The sequence below is a fragment of the Chiloscyllium plagiosum genome, chromosome 21, assembly GCF_004010195.1.
Source record: "Chiloscyllium plagiosum isolate BGI_BamShark_2017 chromosome 21, ASM401019v2, whole genome shotgun sequence".
Taxonomy (NCBI): Eukaryota; Metazoa; Chordata; class Chondrichthyes; order Orectolobiformes; family Hemiscylliidae; genus Chiloscyllium; species Chiloscyllium plagiosum.
This window is the reverse complement of record NC_057730.1, coordinates 19,691,267-19,711,387: the sequence shown is the minus strand read 5'-3', so window position 1 is coordinate 19,711,387 and position 20,121 is coordinate 19,691,267. Positions and strand designations below refer to the sequence as shown.

The window sequence follows — 20,121 nt, the reverse complement described above, 5'->3', positions numbered from 1 at the left end:
CAGGAAAAAACAGCCCAAGCCGATTCAACCTCTCCCTATAGCTCAAATCCTCCAACCCTGGCAACATCCTTGCAAATCTTTTCTGAACCCTTTCAAGTTTCACAACCATCTTTTCGATAGGAAGGAGACCAGAATTGCACGCAATATTCCAACAGTGGCCTCGTGATTGAATTTAAATGCGCTATCCTTTTTAAGGCAGTGTATTCCAGTTCAGTTTGCTGCAGTTATGGGTTTGGTTCTTTTTTCCAATCTGTGTACTTGATTCTCAACCTTCTGCCAATGGGAACAATTCCCCTCTTCCTATCTACTCTGTTCAGGCCTCTTGTGACATTGAATACCTCTGTAAAATTTCTTGCTTTTTTTTAAGGAAAACTATTCCAACTTCACCCAATCATTATGAAGTCCCTCATCGCTAGAACCATTCCTCTAAATCTTATCTTCTGATATTGTTTGGGTTGTAGCACCTTAGTTATGAAGAGAGGTTGGCTAGGCTTGGGGTGTATACAACAGCAGAGTTCTAGGAGCAAGTGAGGACTGCAAACTCTGGAGACCAGAGTCGAGAATATGCTGCTGGAAAAGCACAGCAAGTCAGGCAGCATCCGAGGCGCAGGAGAATCGCCGTTTTGGGCGTAAGCCCTTCATCTGCAGAGTTCTCCCTTGTATCATGGTCTATATTTATTCTTCCATTATCACCAAAGAACAAAATATCAGGATGGTTCGGCTCCTGTGTTTTCCCTTCCTTACAATTGTGACTACATTTGTAATTGCTTTGACATTAAAAGCTTAGATATGTTGTCAATGGGATTAGATAAATTCAAGTTTATTTTGTTTGATCTTTAGTATTGTGCTGCAGTTAAGCAAAGCCACCTGTTGTTTTACTTGCTGCACCTTTAATCTTGCGTAATTACAAAGTTTTCAACAGGCTGGCTATGCCTTACTTAAACTGTATGAAGGTGATGCTTATGATGAATGTTGCCAACCATTGACCTGAGGAATGTCCATCCTTCTGCTGTGTGAATATTTGTTTTCTTCATCTGTGTTTTAATGGATGGTGTTAATTATTACATCGAGAAGGACTATATAAATTTTTGTCTTGTAAAGGTTAAAAGCAGTGAGGACAGTTTGTATCTTGGATGCACCTTGTCCTACTTCCATTTCTGTCCTTGCCCAATTCCAGCAATAGTAAACTCTGTTTATAAAAGAAAAGTGAGTTAGAATAACTTTCTAAAGTAGAGAAATTGTGCTAAACCTGCATCAAACCTTGGTTAGAAGACACCATTTCCAATTTTAGCCACCATATTATTAAAATGGATACAAAGGCATTCAAGGGTTTTTTAAATTAGATTAGATTAGATTCGATTCCCTACAGTGTGAAAACAGGCCCTTTGGCCCAACCAGTCCACACCAACCCTCTGAAGAGTAACTCATCCAGACCCATTTCCCTCTGACTAATGCACCTAACCAAATGGGCAATTTAGCGTGGCCAATTCACCTGACCTGCACATCTTTGGACTGAGAGGGGAAACCGGAACACCCGGAGGAAACCCACGCAGACACTGGGAGAATGTGTGAACTCCACACAGACAGTTGCCTGAGGTGGGAATTGAACCCGGGTTCCTGGTGCTGTGAGGCAGCAGTGCTAACCACTGAGCCACCGTGCCGCCATCAGTGGAGGTTCACAAGGATCATGCCAGAAATGTATGGGTATACATGTAGAAAAGGACAAACACTGGGTCGCATTTCCTTTTTGGGTGGAGGGAGAAAGAAGGTGAAGAAGGCTGTTGAGAGACCTAAGGTGCGCTTTCGAATACATTTTCGAATACATATACTGAGATTGTTACCACTTGGGGCGACGGGGGGGGGGGAAGATCTTCACTGAAGGCTATCCATACATGGTCACCAAGGAGTTTAATGGAGAATTCAGAAGCAGCAGCTCCACTCAAAGCATGGTCAGAATGGGAAACTCAGTGTATCACAGGAAGTGTTGAATAAAAATAGCTTTGCTATGATCTCAGCTGATGGTAATACTGGACAAGTCAGGTCCTAGAGTGAAACCTGACTTGATTGTTCATCAGTTTATTTTTTTCATTTGGTTACAGTGCTGGTTACTAACATTAAGATGAGGTTGACAGTGTTCTTTTAACACAATGCAAGTTTATTCCACAAAAAGTCCAGTCATACAGTACTAAAGAAATCTTTCGGCCCATCAAGTCTGTGCTGTCTTGTCTACACTTAGCCCACTTTCCAGCACTTTGCCCATAACCTTGAATATTATGACATTTCATGTACTGATCCACATAGCTTTAAGATTGTGATGTTTCCTGCCTCTGCCTTCCCAAGCAATGCTCTCCAGATTTCCACCAATGTTTGAATGAACAACCATTTCCTCAAACCCCTGCTAAACCACCTGCCTTTCTCTTTAAAAATTAAGTCCTCTTGATATTGACCATTCAGCTAAGGGAAGCAACTGCTTCCTATTCACTCTGTCCATGCCTCTCGTAGCCATATACACCTCTATCAGGTCACCATCAGCCCTCTTGGCTCTATAGAAAACAACCCAAGCCTAGCCAACCTCTCTTCATAACTAAGTTGCTACAACCAAAGCAAAGTCCTGATGAATCACCTCTCCAACCTCCCCAGTGCAATCACATCCTTCCCATAAGATGCAGACCAGAACTGCACAACTTGAGAGAAATAAAATCTTAATATTAACAGCAAAATAAAGTTTCAACCTATTTCTCTATAATAATGTTTATGAATACCAGTCCAAGAAACACATCATTCCTTTCTTCAATTTCTTACTTAGCTCTTTCCAGTTCTCATCCTTGGATTGTACAGTTTTGTGACTCTTTTCCAGTGCTGAACAACTTGAAAACATCTATAAAAATTCTCACAGCTTGGAGACTTCACAAAGTATAGCTTATTGGCAATGGTGAAAACTTGATTCTCCTGGACTGCAATGTAAACTAGTGATGCCTGGTCTATTTCCCTGTAAGTTGTAAACTCGGTGATATAAACATTTAATCTATTCATGCAACAGGTAGTTTGCTGGATATTTAACCGAATCTCTCAATTTCTTGGAAATTATGTATTTGGGTAGGTATTCCAAATAACCTTTTGACCTCTTTATAACAAAACTACCTTCACAAAACTGAAACACGAATTTGTTTACTTTAAAAATCCAGATCCCCAAATGATATTACCATGCACATTTATCACAATAAGCACAATTTAAGGAGAAGACTGCAGTGGTTTGTGAGCATAAATTTGGATGAAGGAAGATGAGAAGCTCAAGCGGAGCATAATTGGCAGCATGAACTAATTAGGTTGAATGTCCTCTTTCTGTGCTTTATATTCTAAGACTTGTTCAGAAAGGTTGCCTTTGACAATCTTTAGAGTAAGGATTGTCGCCTTTTAACACCAGTTGTTGAGTGAATTACATAATGGTAAATTGAGCATAGAATGTTCATTGCCTCTAAACCTGTTGGAGTTTTCTTCTGTTTTCATCTTAGTCTTTTAAATGAAACATTAAACTGCGGCCTTGACTACTCTCCAGGGCATGAAAGATCCCATGACATTACTCAAAACAGCACAGGAGAGTTCTCCCTAATGTCCTAGCCAAATTTACCATGCGAGCATCAACAGATTTTGTGCGCACAAATTGGTTGCTGCATTTCCACATCATAATTGGGATCACTTCAAGAGTAATTAATTGGTTATGAAGCACTTCAAAACATCCGGTAATTGTGAAAGGCGCTATCCAAATCTGTTCTTCCTTCTAATCTAGACTGATGATCCATGAAGCACTGGCAATACTTTTATTTTCTGTGGTTCTGCATATTATTTTGTGTGTACCATTTAAAATCTGAATGGTGATGTCATGGTAGGGACAAAATATTTCTTTTGCAAGGAAAAGAAATTAAATCTACAATTAAATCTATTTTAGAATGAATTGAATTGCATGATGCAGAGTTTATAAGGAATGGCTTTTGTGGTACAAATATGCATGACTTTGGGTTTTAAAAAAAAAGAATTATGAAAGTGGATCCTCTTTGTGAGCAGTAAGCAACAGTTGAAATTGCGAGTAATGGATTACTCTTTTGTGGTAAAGCTTTCCAAAAGATAAGACAAGGATTGTTGACACAACACAATGGGCTGTGCAGCCAAATACTGAGTGCAAATCCACAGATGTAATGTTGATGTGTGGCTGAGAAAGATGGTGCCCATTGTACTTGTTAAAAGATATTTCCATAAGAGCATGATGATATGCAGATTAGAACACAAAGGGAAGTCTGTCCCTTGCTATTTGTTTGCATTTAGGAAAATATAGAGTAGCCCCATCTGTTTGATATTTTTCTGGAATTTTTTTTGTTGGAGCATGAATACTGTGTAGTGGTTGTATTACTGGGTGAACAGTCCGGAGGTGTGGACTAATAATAAGGAGCATAGGAACTCAAGGTCTCCTAGGGCAGCTTAACATTATACATTCAGTTTAAAAGAAAAACTTGTATCAGTAAAGGTGACCATAAAGTTATTGGATTATTGTCGAGTGTGAACTTAACTATTACTCCTTTTTAAGGAAGGAAAACTGCTGTCTATTCACAATGGTATCAAACTGCCACAATGAATCAAGAAGAAAGCACATCAGCCCTTTGAGCAGCTAGGGATGGGCATTAACTACTGGCCTTGCTAGTGACACCACGTTCTGAGAATGAATATATATACAGAATTGGCCCTGTGGCCACAGTTAAAAGAGACAGTTGCATTGGTGTAGGGTATTTCACATACTCCAGGCATCCAAAGGATTTTGTGGCCGACACTTATTTAGAAAATGCGATCATTTGTTGTATTGTAGGAATCACAAGCCAGTTTTCCCATAGCAAGTTCCTGCAAACAGCAATGCGATACTAACCATGCAATTGGTTTTAGTGTGATTGGGTGAAGGATTAATTGTCAGTTTCATGTACAGTATATCTGCTTCCATTGAGCTTTTGTAATGCAGTAATAGTTCCTCTGAATCAGAAAATCTGGGTTCAAGTCCCACCTGATCCAGATATGTCATAACCTCTCTGAACAGGTTAATATGTGTTTGTGTCCATTGAGTTATCTAGGTTGAAACCTTCCAAAACTTTGGATACAAATGTCACTTGGGTTGTACTGAAAGGAAGCTTTTTTTTTAAAAATGTCTGAACAATTGCAGGAAGATATAGAGGTAATGGGTTTGAAAAGCATTAGATTTGATTCCAAAAATAATGAAATGTCAATTTTTTATGATCAAAGTTTGTGCAAAGATTTGTAGCTTGGGTACTCTTTGTTGTGGTTCTGTTCGCCGAGCTGGGAATTTGTGTTGCAGACATTTCGTCCCCTGTCTAGATGACATCCTCAGTGCTTGGGAGCCTCCTGTGAAGCGCTCCTGCGATCTTTCCTCCGGCATTTGTAGTGGTTTGAATCTGCCGCTTCCGGTTGTCAGTTCCAGCTGTCCGTTGCAGTGGCCGGTATATTGGGTTCGTTAGCTGTCTTCCAGTTTGTCCTGGGTAGTGTTTTGTGCGGTCCTTGCATGGGATTTTGTATACTATGTTGGTTTTGCTCATGCTGGATAGCCAGTATGAACAAAACCAACGTAGTATACAAATTCCCTGCAAGGACCGCACAAAACACTACATAGGACAAACAGGAAGACAGCTAACGATCCACATCCATGAACACCAACTAGCCACGAAACGACACGACCAGCTATCCTTACACGCAGATGACAAGCAACATGAGTTTGACTGGGACAACACTACTATTATAGGACAAGCCAAACAGAGATTAGCCAGGGAATTCCTAGAGGCATGGCACTCATCCACTGATTCAATCAACAAGCACATCGACCTGGACCCAATATACCGGCTACTGCACCGGACAGCTGGAACTGACAACCGGAAGCGGCAGATTCAAACCACTACAAATGCTGGAGAAAAGATCGCAGGAGCGCTTCACAGGAGGCTCCGAAGCACTGAGGATGTCACCTAGACAGGGGACGAAATGTCTGCAACACACATTCCCAGCTTGGCAAACAGAACCACAACATTTTTTATGATGAATCATTTAGCTTTGCAAAATTTGAAGTGTGTTGGTGGTTGTGGGGGAAGGGTGTTGGAGGAGTGTAGGAGAGGTGGTGATGCTGATGAAGTGGTAGCAAAAGCTGTGTAACATCCTACACAGTAACACAATGTAATTGTTTTTCGTACCAGTCAATCAGACTGTTGCAAATGAACCTTCTAAGTTGTATGTCTTGCTGATTTTTATCCTTCAAGTTTCTGATGCAGTTTATAAATGATTTGTGTATGATTTCTCTGGGTGATAAAAGTCCAGCAGGTTTGCACTTTTGCCCACAATAGTGTGATTCAATCTCCCATTTTATATTTAAGTTGTTTTTGCTATTCTTAGTTTGGCAACTTTCACATCTTAAAAGTTTTTACAGTTTAATGCAGCATGATTGAATCTGTAATGCATGAGTAAGGTCCTTCTGGGTCTGTTACTTGTACAGAGACAGACCTTGGCATTATCCTAGAATTGAAAGGCCTCATTGTGTTGCCTAACTAACTGGAACCTGAGCATTTGCATCCAATGGAGTCAGCAGTCTTTTCTTTTGGAGCTCCCATCACATGATACTCTGCTTCTAAACAGCAACATACCCCCAGTAAAGCTTCTATTTTGCCAACTCCAATGTATTTGTTTAATGTTCTTGTGGAATTATTTTTCTAAATTCCTGACAGAAATTCCTTGAGATTTTGGAGCAATCCTGAAGGATTGGCAACCTTGTTCATGCCTCCTTCATATTGAAGTGCCAATTTCTGATTATAGAACTGAAGGGCAATATCTCAAATTCATTGTTACCCTTCTGCTATGCCTGCAGTTGCACATTGAAACAAAAGGGAGACTGTTACTGTACAACAATATTTACAGGTTTCCACTATCTAACAAAATTGCCTCTTGTTGTTCTAATTTCCAGTGAGTAGAGTCCCAACCTGTTTAGCTATTGCCCATTGTAATCTTAACCCCATCCAGGGATGTGTAGGCTAGGTGGCTTAGCCATGGGAAACGCAGAGTTACAGGGATAGGGTCGGCGGTTGTGGGGGCCTGGATCTGGGTGGGTTGCTCTTTGGAGGATTGTTGTGGATTCGATGGGCCGAATGGACCTGCCTCCACAATTGGGATTCTATGGTTCTAGTCAAAGTTTGAATTAAATGCAACATTACTTTTTATATAGATTTGATGTCATATTTAAATTAATGTGTCTTTTAAACATATGTGGATGCACTTGTAACACCAAAGTGTCAAGACAAGTTATTTTTATATATCTGCAACGAATCCTTTTCCTTTCCCTCCTTTTTATATTATTTTGTTCCCTTTTCTGTCTCTCCCTGCCTCTTTTTGCCTTTATTTCTACTCTCAACCACTTACACATCTGATTCTTTTCGCTTTTTAGAACACTTCTGTGATGTGGGGGTTGGGGAGGGTGGAGAGGAAAGGAAAATCAACATGTCGAATAATGTCCACTGTTTAATGCGGTGCTCACTGAGAATTTAATTCTGTGCTGAGCTGCTGAAGGAAAGGGTAGGGTGGGAATAAATTGCATAATGGGTCACAGGATGTAAATCCATTAGATAAGCAGGAACTAGGTGGTCCTAATTACATGTTGTACTCTATTGCACTGACCATGCTGTGAATGCTTGCAAGTTTCCTATAGCTTCCAGTGGGGTGGGGGCAAAAATCTAAATCTGAATACATATTCAGAAGGTCTTCAGAAGGAACATAAACCAGTGTATTATCTTTGCAATGATATTTCAGACTTTTCACTGATTACATCTAATCTGAACTCTAATGAAACCCAATAACCAACAAAGGGTTCCATCTGAATCCGTCTATTTCTTCTAAGTTGTGCACCTGGCTTAGTTGTGTTTTCTGTCGGCTGTCTTAAATCAACATGGATTTTGTGTCACTCCTTGATTGAGCAAGGGAGTTGGCTAAAACAGTTTATCAAATCATTGTCATGTTTTTGGGGCCTTGAGAGCAAATAGCGGTTCTGTTTTTGCCATTACAACAGAGACTACACTTCACAAGAACTTCATTGGCTGCAAAGTGCTTTGGGATGTCCTAAAGTTAAGAAGTCACTACATCAATGCAAGTTGTCTGGAATCCACTGTTGTTGCTCTTTCTGTTCGACCATTTAAAATCTATCTTTTAGTTACAGGTAGTTCTGGGATAACGTGTTTTGGCAGTGCAATTTGGCTATAATGTTACTCGAGAATTAGGGAATGATATTTTCGAGAACGCTTACCTCTGTTCGCAATAGTGCGATTCCAGTGGGTGTCAGTTCCTGCACAATGTTCGGCGTATATTCCGATGTCTGTGCTGAAGTTAACCGCGCCATCAGCGCGCGCACGATTTCAGTGCTGATTTTTGTGCAGCACTGCGCATGTGCCAATGCCTATACCGTTCTGTGCATGTACGATGTTAGCACAGAAATTACCCTACTATTCTGTATGTGCCGATGTCTGTCTGCTGAAGTTATCGTCATTCTGTGCATGCACGATGTCAACACCCGTCTTCGTGCCATACCGCACGTGTGCCGATGTCAGCTGCCAACAGAGTAGCTTTCTGTGAGAGGTACTGTACAGAGAGCAACTTTCTTGCATTTAAAAAATGTACTGTGTTAAATTTACATTTGTTTCGTTAATAAATATGATTTCAACCTTTATTCAGGCTGTGCTATACTTTGCATTAGACTTTTGGGTGACTTTTGAGCAGTTGTGAGTGATTTTGTTTTTGCTGGTCTGTCCCTAATCCCACATCTCCCATAGGCCCCATTATTTCTATTAAGTGTGGTTTCACTGGAATACAGCTACGGCATTATAGGAGAACTACCTGTATTGCCTAACTCCCCTCTAGAATTCCTGTTACTTTGCTATCTTTATTTCACTTTAAATAGCTTCCCTTTTTGTTTTTGCTTTGACCTTGACACCACCAACTAGAAAAAGACTAGAAGGCAACATTCTAATTGTTAGAAAATTGTCCCAGTTCCTGATCTCACTGATGTACATTGACCTCTAGTTTAGCAATGCCTCAAGTTCAACTTTCTCATCCTTGTTTTCATTTCCCTCCTCTCACTATCTACACTTTCAGATATCAATGTTTCTCCAGTTCTGGCCTTTGTTCACATTTCCAATTTTGATCAGCCTTCAGCTCCTAATTCCATCACTGAGTAAACCTTGTCTCTTTACCTCTTTTGTCGAGTGTGGTGCTGGAAAAGCACAGCAGATCAGGCGGCATCCGAGGAACAGGAGAATCGACAATTTGGGTATAAGCCATTCATCAGGAATGGGGCCCAAAACGTCGATTCTGTTGCTCCTTGGATGCTGCCTGACCTCCTGTGCTTTTCCAGCACCACACTCTCAACTCTGATCTCCAGCTTCTGCAGTCCTCACTTCCTACTCTTTAACTCTTTCTCCTCCTTTAAGATGCTCCTCAAAATCTGTCTCTGAGCAAGCTTTTGGTTACTTGGCCTGATATCTCCATTTGTGACTCATTAAGTTTTGTTTGATAACCAGTCCTGCAAAGTGCTTTGAAATGTTTTACTATGTTAAAGGCTGTATTAAAATACAAATTGTTTTTAATTGTCAGGGAGAAAGTTACATATCCACTACAATTAGAGTTAAACAGCGTGAATTATATTTAGTGGGAGGGGGTATCATACCTGAAGGAAATTAGTCCTGGGTGCATTTCAGGTTGAGATAAAGCTACTCTTATATATTCCTGTCTTTATTATGTTTGAGATGATGGAGGGTTGCTTTTTAGACTGGAGGCCTGTGACCAATGGCGTGCCACAAGGATTGGTGCTGGGTCCATTGCTTTTCCAAATTTTTATAAATTATTTGGTTGAGAACACTGGTATAGTTAGTCAATTTTGGTGTCATCTCTAAACTTGAGGTGAAGTGGAGAGCGAGGAAGGTTACCTCAAAGTAAAATGGGATCTTGATCAGATAGACCATCGGGTTGAGGAGTGGCAGATGGAGTTTAATTTAGATAAATTTAAGGATCTGCATTTTGGAAAGGAAAATCAGGACAGGACTTATACTTAATGGCAAAGTTCTGGGGAGTATTGCTGAACAAACAGACCTTGGAATGCAGGTTCATAGTTACTTGAAAGTAGAGTCTCAGGTAGACAGGATAGGGTCTCAGGATAGAGACCCTCCTGAAGAAGGGCTAATGCCCGAAACGTCGATTCTCCTGTTCCCTAGATGCTGCCTGACCTGCGTTTTTCCAGCAACACATTTCCATCTCAGGATAGAGTCTCAGGTAGACAGGGTAGACAGGAGGTGTGCGGTGTGCTTTTTGTTTGGTCAGAGTATTAAATATAGGGGTTGGGAGGTCATGTTATGGTTGTACAGGACATTGGTTAGGCCACTTTTGGAATATTGTGTGTAATTCTGGTCTCCTTCCTATCAAAAGGATGTTGTGAAACTGGAAAGGGTTCAGAAAAGGTTTACAAGGATGTTGCCAGGGTTGGAGGGTTTGAGTTATAGGGAGAGGCTGAATAGGCTGGGGCTGTTTTTCGTGGAGCATTGGAGGCTGAGGGGGTGACTTTATGGAGGTTTATAAAATCATGAAGGGCATGGAGAGGGTAAATACACAAGGTTGTTTCCCCCTGGGTTGGGGGAGTCCAGATCTGGAGGGCATAGGTGTAGGGTGAGAGTGGAAAGATTTAAAAGAAACCAAAGGGGCAACTTTTTCATGCAGAGGGTGGTGTGTGTATGGGATGAGCTGCCAGAGGAAGTGGTGGAGGCTGGTACAATTGCAATATTTTAAAAGGCATCACGATGGGTATATGAATAGGAAGGATTCAGAATATGGGCCAAATGCTGGCAAATGGACCTAGATTAATTTAGGATATCTGGTCAGCATGGACAAGTTGGACCAAATGGTCTGTTTCTGTGCTGTACATCTCTATGACTCTGATATATTTTGTATGATGTTGGCTGAGGGATAAGCGTTGATACGGGTGCTGGATAACCCTGCTCGTCTATGAATGCGATCGCATATGTGCACCTAAGATGGCAGACCTGAAAGCTGCCACCTCTGGCATTTTCCCAACACACTACTGAGTATTTAGCCTTAGGATTGTGTTGAAGTCTCTGGAGTTGGACTCTGCCAAGTGTGATCCATATTGAATCAATGCTTGTAACCATGGTGTGTTAAAGTTTACTTCACTACCTTTCCAAAAACTGAACTGAAAGAATTAAATTACATTGCCTTAGTGCTGTGATGGTGCCCATTCCATGTCAGAGACCCTTTACAATGGATTTAATTTGCAGGGAATTAGTCAGCAGAGATTACCTTTTTTATATCTGTTTTCAGAAATAGCCTCTGATGTTTTAACTTTTATAACATTTGTTTCCATTTGACATACCTTCCCCCCCCCCCCCCCCAAACTAAACAAAGCAATGTTCCATTCTTTAACTTCCTTGTTTTCTTTCTCACACATAAAGACCATTGAGAATTTAATCCACATAAAATTGCTGTTTCCATGAATTCAGGAAACTCTATTGGGCGAGCTGCTAACCCAGTTTCCTTTGTAATGTCACATTTTAGTCTACCGTAGGGAATAGACTGGTTTCACAGTCGGAAAGCTTAAAGCAATGCAACAGTGACTACAGTTAACATAATGCGGACTGCATTGCCTGTAAAGTACTTCGGTGCAACAAAATGTATTTGTGTATATGAGTAGAGTTTCTCGTGTGCCATCACTCATGCACACCCTCTTCTGCACGTGGAAATGCAAGAAGCCTAAAAGTGTGGTGATCAGTAAACTAATCTTTTTTTTGTGGTGGTTAATATTTTTCCTTCTGTATTTAAGGTCAAACATTAGGGTTAAACATGTGAAGTACAGAAATTCCTGAAGGAAGTGTGAAGTAACTGATGTTCAATTCCCAAGCCATTTTCCAAATTGTGTTAAATTTTTGTTTGACAATTTTAATACAGTTGAACCATTTGACCAAAAGAACAATGTTCTAATCATCCCATTTAAAATAAGGAGAGGCTTAAGTTCAACATATTGCATCATAGAGAGAAGCTATCACCATGGTTAAGAAAGTCAGTAACAAAGGGACACAACCTTAAAATTAGAACCAGGGTGATGTCAGGAAACACTTCTTCCCATAAATGGTAATCTAGAAATCTCTTCTCTAAAAGCTCCTGAGTGTGGTGGGTGAATTGAAACTTTCAAAACTGAGACTGACCTAATTTACCTAACTAAAATTGAGTACAGGTATTGCAGAGTTAAGAGATTGTTTGGTCATGATTATCATTGAATGGTGGAATGGGCTCAGGAGAAAGGAGAGATTACTGTTGTCTTAGCTCATGGATTACCTTTGTGAGTTATTTGGTGGATGATAAATGAATGCAGTGGGAGCTGGTGGAAGATGTTGACCATTTTTGTTTCTTATAAGTGCAGGTACAATACCCATAATCTGGCTGTGAAATGCTTGAGAACTGGACAATTTTTTGTAGTAGAGAACTTCACTGTTTGAGTCAATGTGGATTGGCTTTGGTTGAGAAAAGAACATTTGAACAGGAGCAGCCATGCTAAAAGTCTGGGAACTGACATTTTTTGTACATTAGGTTACCCTGAGAGTATCTTTGAGGGTGACTCCACAAAAAAAAAATCCATTTGAGTAACTGCACATTTTTGAAATGGTGCACTGGCCTGGCACTGCACAGCTTCATCACTTAATAGCCTCTGTCCTGAGAGTATTGGAGTTATACACGGTGCCTGTCATTTGTTAAAGATCACAAACTTTTCAAACCAGTTTAAAGTATCAGGTGTTGGCAACAAGTAACTGCTGTGGTTAGTAGAAGTTGGAAACTTTGCACATGCAACAATTTCTTAGAATCACAGAATTTTAAAATGGGTGGGACTGGGTGCTGTATGAAATTTGAATCTCAAACCAGACCCCAACACCACCATTTCTGATTTTAACATCACAGTGAGGGTGGCTCAATACTCCCAGGAAATATTTTCCAATTTAAATAATAGGTGGTGCAAAGCTGTATTTTACCTCTCCCAGAGCTGGATCAAGTTTCTTTGCTTCAGGAGTGGCAAAGTGGTAATGTCACAAAATCAGTAATCCAGAAATCCCACTGATATCCTGAGGGCCCCACAACATCTGATGACGTGAGAATTTAATAAAACTTGGAATTAAAAACTAGTCTAATGACAACCTTGTAGCCAATGTTACGACTCATAAAAAATCTGATTCACTGTTGTTCATTTTAGGGAAGCAAATCTGTCTTTACCTAGTCTGGCGGATTCTTAACAATTCTCTGGAAAGCCACTCAGTTCAAGGGCAAGTAGGAAGAGGCTGAAAATGCTATTTGTACTAGCAGTGCCTATGTCCTATGCAAGAATAATAATAAAGTTTAGATCACTGATGTCCATTTTAGTGAACAGTCACTTGGTCTAACCTATATTTGACTCAAATCTTGCAACAATACGGTTGACTGTTAATTGTTTTCTGAAATAGCTGAGCAGGGTGCTCAATTCAATGGAAATTATCGTTGGGCAATAAATTCCAGCCGAACCACTGACACCCTCATTCCATGAAAGAATAAAGAAGAAAAAGGAAATCTAATTGCTAAAGGGAAGCAAGGACCTCTACTCTATGGCTAGTCCTGCTACAAGCTCCCTGACAATCTCTGGCTCCAGGAGCTGTAGACATTTCCCTGCTCAAGTGTCAAACAGGTCAAATTCCAGATGGGGACCCTGCCAGTGAGGAAAAAATACACACTGTTGAGTTTTCAACCCATACTTCTGCGTTCGCCAGTCAACCTCCTGATTTCTGCTTGGAAATCCCACTCCAATCAAGGTTGTGACCATAGAAAGTTAACATCCTTTTGAAAAGGCAATTGGTTGTTGACTTTCTATGGTCTTCTCTGGAATTCCTGTGGAATTTCCTTCCACCACACTTCAATTATTGCATCCTGATCTTAATCCTCTGATTGAGGTTCCCGTGTTCTTCCTACTTGGGCTGAAATTGTACAAACATGAAAAGAACAGATTTGTGATTTTTCTACTAACTCGACATGATCCACTTATTAAGGCATTGTGTGGTAATTTGTATTTGCCTGTTCAGATGGATCTAAAAAAAATCTTACAGCAAAATTCTGAAGAGGAATAGGAGTTTATTTGTCTGTTGCTTAATGTCACTTTATCTTATTATGTGACTGTTTTTGTTTGTTTTAACTTGTATTCAAATTGGCTCCTGTGGTTCCTATATATACCAGTGACTACGCTTCAAAAGTACTTAATTGGCTGTAAGGTATTTCAGGATTTCCTGAGATTGGCTAAAAGACTATAGAAATACAAATCCTTCCTTCCTTTTGATTTTTTTAGTTTGAAACAGTAATATTTTGGTTTTTACCTGCTGCTTTTACAAGGTATTAAGATGTGTGGCAGTGTTAGTGAAAGTTCTCTGCTCTGTGAAGCTATGCTTATGTATGCAAATTCAATTTAATGCCACAGTCTGGAGGTTGCTCTTAAAAGAAAATTAGGATATATTTAGTACTTAAGGGGTTTCAGTTAGAAATAGATGGTAACAAAGAATAGAGTCCTCTGCATGTAGAGGGCATTAAGTTGTTTCATGGGAATTTTGAGTATCACTAGTTGCTAGAAATGTTGTTGCCGTGTTCATTTGGAATCATTACATGTGCTTTGCAATAGTTTCCTGTGACCATGAAAAATTTAAGCATTCCTCACTTCCTGCCTTGGCATCTTGTGTGATTAGCTGCATCAAGCTTTTGGTTTACTTCAGACAGACTGAAGAGAATGTTAAATGTTGCTTTGGTGCAGTTGTGGCACTGGGACAGAAAAGGGATCAGATGTACTGCCATGCACAAGTATATTGTTGCAGTAAATATGAACAGTGAGGTTGTCATGGGTTTTAGTTGAGAATGTTTCTTATTCTTGGAACAATCAAAATATTTCTGAACATCTGGCTTGGTCCAATCTGGTATTAGTGTGAAAGATAGGGACGTGAATTTATATTGTGTACTGGTATACTTTTTTTAAAAATCCCCTTTTGAAATTGGCTCTTTTCTTGCCAAACTTCGTTATCTTTGGCTGACACTGGCTGTCTTCTTTTGTGTGGAATACTGTCAGGACATGTTCCAGATTTTCTGCAAGTTGTTTTACAATCGGTATGATGCAGAAGTAATCTGGATACTCTTCATTTAGAACCAGATCTTTGCACAACTATCTAATAAACGTGTGTGTGTTGTTCATTGGCCAATGTCCTGCTCACTTAGCATAAACTGCCAGTAGCAGTGAGTTGTTGAGAATGAGGTGTAGGAAGGCAAAAATATGAAAAAGTTCTTGTAATTATATCAGGATGCAAAATGAGAGCGCTCCTCTTGAGAGCCACATTTTCTGTTTTTCATTCTTACTAACTCCTTTGGGTGGTGCATTCACATAGTAAGATTGGCTTCTGGATTTATTTTGATGTGTAAGGTATTTGGATTCACATGGGGCAGAATTAAAAGAATTCCTCAGTATCCTCAATAATTATCAACCCCATTAAACTTGAAGCAACAGTATGCAGGGGCATTAATTTCTTAAATATCACTAATTTATATTAATGCAAGACAGCAATGAATGTTTTCTTCAAGATAATTGATTTTGTGTACGAAAAGCCACCAACTTAAACATACCTTTGATAGATTGGTGGGGTCTCACTTAATGCATTTCCAATGCAGATTCACAAAGTTGGCATCTTTTAACCAGACAGTTACTACCCTGTTTCTACTGCATCTCAGACCTTAGTCTCTGATTTAAATTTAACAACTGACATTGTCCCATGTAATAATGTCTACTACAACCTTCCCTCCTGCATCTTGAGTGTTAATTTTATAAGGTACCTTTTGTGGCCTCCGGTTGTAATAAAAGGCTGTACGGTCAACTTTTTACATTTGATGTTTTGTCACAGCTGTGGTGTAGAAAAGGCAGAAACCAATTTACACCCAGCAAATTCCCACAAATAACAATGTGATGCTGATCATGTTTTGGTTGAGTGATGAATATTGACTTGGGACACTAAGAAAAGTTTACTGGTTGTTGTTTGAGAAACTCCATGGAATTGTTTATGCCAACCTGACAGGGTGGATAGAGCCTTTGTTTGAAATTTTAGGTTTTCAAAAAAAATGCTTTTTTAAAACAACCTGAGATTATTATGTAATGAAGTGTCTTGGTGTATTTGGGGAATTCTTTTTAGATAAACTGGGGAAATAATTACAGTATGTGCACGCACACAAGGGAAGAAATGCAAGTATACATGTAAGACGTGTGTTAAAGCACATTGTAGATTCGGCATAGGACTGGAACAAATTGAAATGAACTGAAATGATTGGATGTCAGGCTTTGGAATGAGGAGGGAATGTGGCCTCAGGCCAAGGAGAACATTCAGATATTTCCTGTTTATTTGTAGCATCCTTCCATTCTGTCAGTTGAGCCAAGTTCTCAAAGAGAAAAAGTACTGGGGATTCTAAGTAACTATTGAAAATGAAGCCTTTAACTTGCCGGTCAGTCAGCTATATGGACCCTGTTTCATAGTTGCTGTATAACGTGCTGTGTATGAGCTTCTTCCAGCTTGTGTAGAATCTGAGCTGTGTGGGTATGGATACATCATATGTTTATTCTTTTAATGCTTATTTGTTGAGTTTTCTGTTTCCATTTTTTAAATGGGCTTTTTAAATGGCTGTATGCAATGACAGCACTTTATTTGATATGCCAAAACCAATTCTTGAAATATTTTAGGATGTGTACTGTGTGAGGTACCTTGTCAAGGCAAATCTCTCTGATAGGTGAGTTTTGAAGGGAATAAATTTTAAACCAATTTTTTATGATTGGAAATATGTTCAGTGGAAAGTCCACTTTAACAGCATGAAAAACGAGCTGATCTCCCCCTCAGTTTCCCAGTGTTTGTCCTCTGTTAAAATTGCACTCTCACCTCTTGGTGTCTACTGTGCACGGGATTATCTTCAAGCTGTTCAATGTGCTTGAGAATTAATTAGAAATGCCATAATTAAGGTGTACAGAATGATAAACAGATGAAATGACTTTTAACATCAAATACAGTATAGATGTAAACATGTCTGATTTTGTTTTGAAGTTTAGTTTTATATCTATTCTGGGTTAACTGCACTTGGCATAAATGTGCTGAGGTGTAGTCTCTATTTCATGGGATTCATTAATAAAATTAATGGCCCATTGTGCCCATGCTGGCCCTTTAGAAGAGTAATTAGTTAATTCCATAGTCCTGCACATTTTGCTTCCATGTACGTATCCAATTCCCTTTTGAAGGTAACTGTGTAAACCTGCTTCTCACCATCCTTTGATGCAGTGCAATCATATCATCGTTTGTATTTTTTTTATTTTAAAAATCACTTATCCTGCCCCTGGCCTTCTAACTCTGTCCTTTGGTTACTAACCCTATTGCCAGTTTCTACTTATGCTACATCTCTTAAATCTCCCCATAAAATTTATTTGCTGTAAGGACGATGATCCAAGCTTTTGGTCTTCAAATTATTGAGATCCCTCGTATCCGCTCTCAATGTAGTAAATCTGCTCTGTGGCCTTGCTAAGAGTCATAAAGTTATAGAAACAGGCCCAACTTGTCCATGGTGACTAGGTTTCCTAAACTGATCTGGCCTATTTGCCTGCGAGTGGCCAATATCCCTCGAAACATTTCTTTTCCACGTATCTGTCCAAGTGTCTTTAAATATTGTAATTGTACCTGCGTCTACCACTTCCTCTGACAGCTCATTCTTTACGTGCACCGCCCTCTATGTGAAAAGGTTGCCCCTCGGGTCCCTTTTAGATCTTCCCCATACTCCTTAAACCTATGCCATCTAGTTTTGGACTCCCCTACCCTAAAGAAAGGACCTGGGCAATTTATCTTATCTATGCCTGTCATGATTTTATAAACATCTATAAGGTCATGCTGCTGTCTCTGATGCTCCAGGGAAAATAGCCCCATTATTCAACCTCACACCCTCCAACCTTGACAACATCCTTATAAATCTTTTCTGCACATTTTCAAGTTTAATGATGTCCTTTCTATAGCAGGGTGACCAGAATTGTACATAATACTCCATATGTGGCATTACCAATATCTTGTACAGCTGTAATATGATGTCCCAATTCCTGTATTCAATACTACGGTTATAGTATGAATTGAACCATATGAATATAGATTAAAACACTCTGAAATAATTGTTTGCAATGGAATTTGAGAATTGCTAGGAAAATGTACCACCAGAAAAATGAGTGTTTTGGCAAGTGGTGCAGGAATCCCTGTGGCCATTTTCCCCCCTCAAGCAGATAAGCTATTTTGGAAAGTGTTAGGGGGGAATAGCCTCTCAGGGGAAAGCAGCACCCAGGTCAATGACATCATGACTGGCACATGTATAGCAGGGAGGGTCAAACTGAAGGCAAGCAATAGTGATAAGGGACTCTGTAATTAGGGACTGGTATTTCTGTGGCTGTAAGCGAGACTCCAGGATGGTGTCTTGCCTCCGTGGTGCTAGGGTATTCTGAGATATTCTGAAAGGGAACAGTGAGCAGCCATAGGTTGTGGTCCACATGGGTACGAATGACATAGGTAGAAAGAGAGTTGGAATTCTGCAAAGGGATTTCAGGGAGTTAGGTAGGAATTTGCAAATCAGAACCTCTCTGGTTGTAATGTCGGGTTTACTTCCTGCGCCATATGCCAGTGAGGCTAGGAATAGGAAGATAGTGCAGTTAAATACATGGCTAAAAGAGTTGGTGTATGTGGATCAAACATCCTGGACCACGGCTTCGCAACCATCAAAGATGCCTACCCTTTCATCCCCTGCCCACGTTTTGGAAAATTAGATCATGGCGCTGTGTTCGTCCTTCCAGTTTACAAGCAGAAGCTGAAACAGGAGGATGCTTCACACAAAACAATATGATGCTGGTCCAAGACAACGAAAGCAGGTCTCCAGAACTGCTTAGAATCTGTGGACTGGACTATGTTCAAGTACTCGGTGGAAAACCTAGATGAGTACGCCACCACCGTCATGGACTTCATTAGCAAAAGTGTGGAAGACTATGTACTAAAGAAGTCAATCCGAGTGTTCATGGTCAAGAACTCAGCTCCTGTGTGGACCAGCTGGCGGAAGTATTCACTGATGTCTCTAAAATTCCCCTCCTAAGCTGAATTCCTACCTGCTTCAAGAAGACAACCATCCCAATACCAAAGAAAGCACATGCAATGTGCCTTAGTGACTATCGCCCGGTGGTTCTGATCTCTATAATCATGAAGTGCTTTGAGATACTGGTCATGGTCCACATCAACTCCAGTCTCCTAGCCTTCCTTGATCCCTGCAATTTGCTTACAAGCATAACAGATCCACAGCGGATGCCATTTTCCTGGCTCTGCACACCTTGTTGTCTAGATGCTCTACAAATAACACCTATATCAGACTCCTGCTCATCAACTGCAGATCCGCATTGAACACCATTATCCCCTCCAGACTGATCTCCAAATTGAGAGATCTAGGGCTCAGCTCCCCCTTTGCAATTAGATCCTCAGCTTCCTGATCCATTGCCGCAAATCAGTGAAGATGGGTAACTGCACCTCCTCCATGATAACACTTAATAGTGGATTGTCCCAAGGATGCATCCTCAGCCGCCTATTATACTCATGACTATGTTGCCAAAGTCCGAATGAATGCCATCTACAAGTTTGCTGATGACACTATAGTGGTAGAATGGATATCAAACAATGACAAGGTAGAAGATGGAAAGGAGATGGAGGGTTTGATGATGTGGTGCAATGATAACTAAAGAATTGATCATTGAGTTCAGAAAGAAAGGAGGAGAACGTGCTTCCATCTACATCAACTGTGCTGAGGTTGAGGAGGTTGGGAACGTAAAGTTCCTAGGAGTGAGGATAACCGAGAGCCTGTCCTGGACTTTCCACGTAGATGCGACAGTCAAAAAGGCACAACAATGCCTCTTCCTCAGGTGGCTCAGGAAATTTGGCATACCCACAAGGTCCC

The 20,121-nt window shown here is 40.2% G+C and overlaps 1 protein-coding gene across 3 annotated transcripts in view; it reads left to right on the top strand.

The window, feature by feature from the left end:
• The window catches only part of cyth3a (cytohesin 3a), a 74,378-nt gene that overhangs the window by 17,214 nt on the left and 37,043 nt on the right, over positions 1–20,121 (top strand). The window contains exon 1 of one of the 3 annotated variants that reach the window (XM_043711381.1): positions 16,605–16,709. The exons of the other annotated variants lie outside the window; for them this stretch is intronic. The gene's annotated coding sequence lies outside the window, so the exon portion shown is untranslated. Of the gene's footprint in view, positions 1–16,604; positions 16,710–20,121 lie in introns of those variants that run through there. 3 annotated transcript variants of the gene reach the window in all.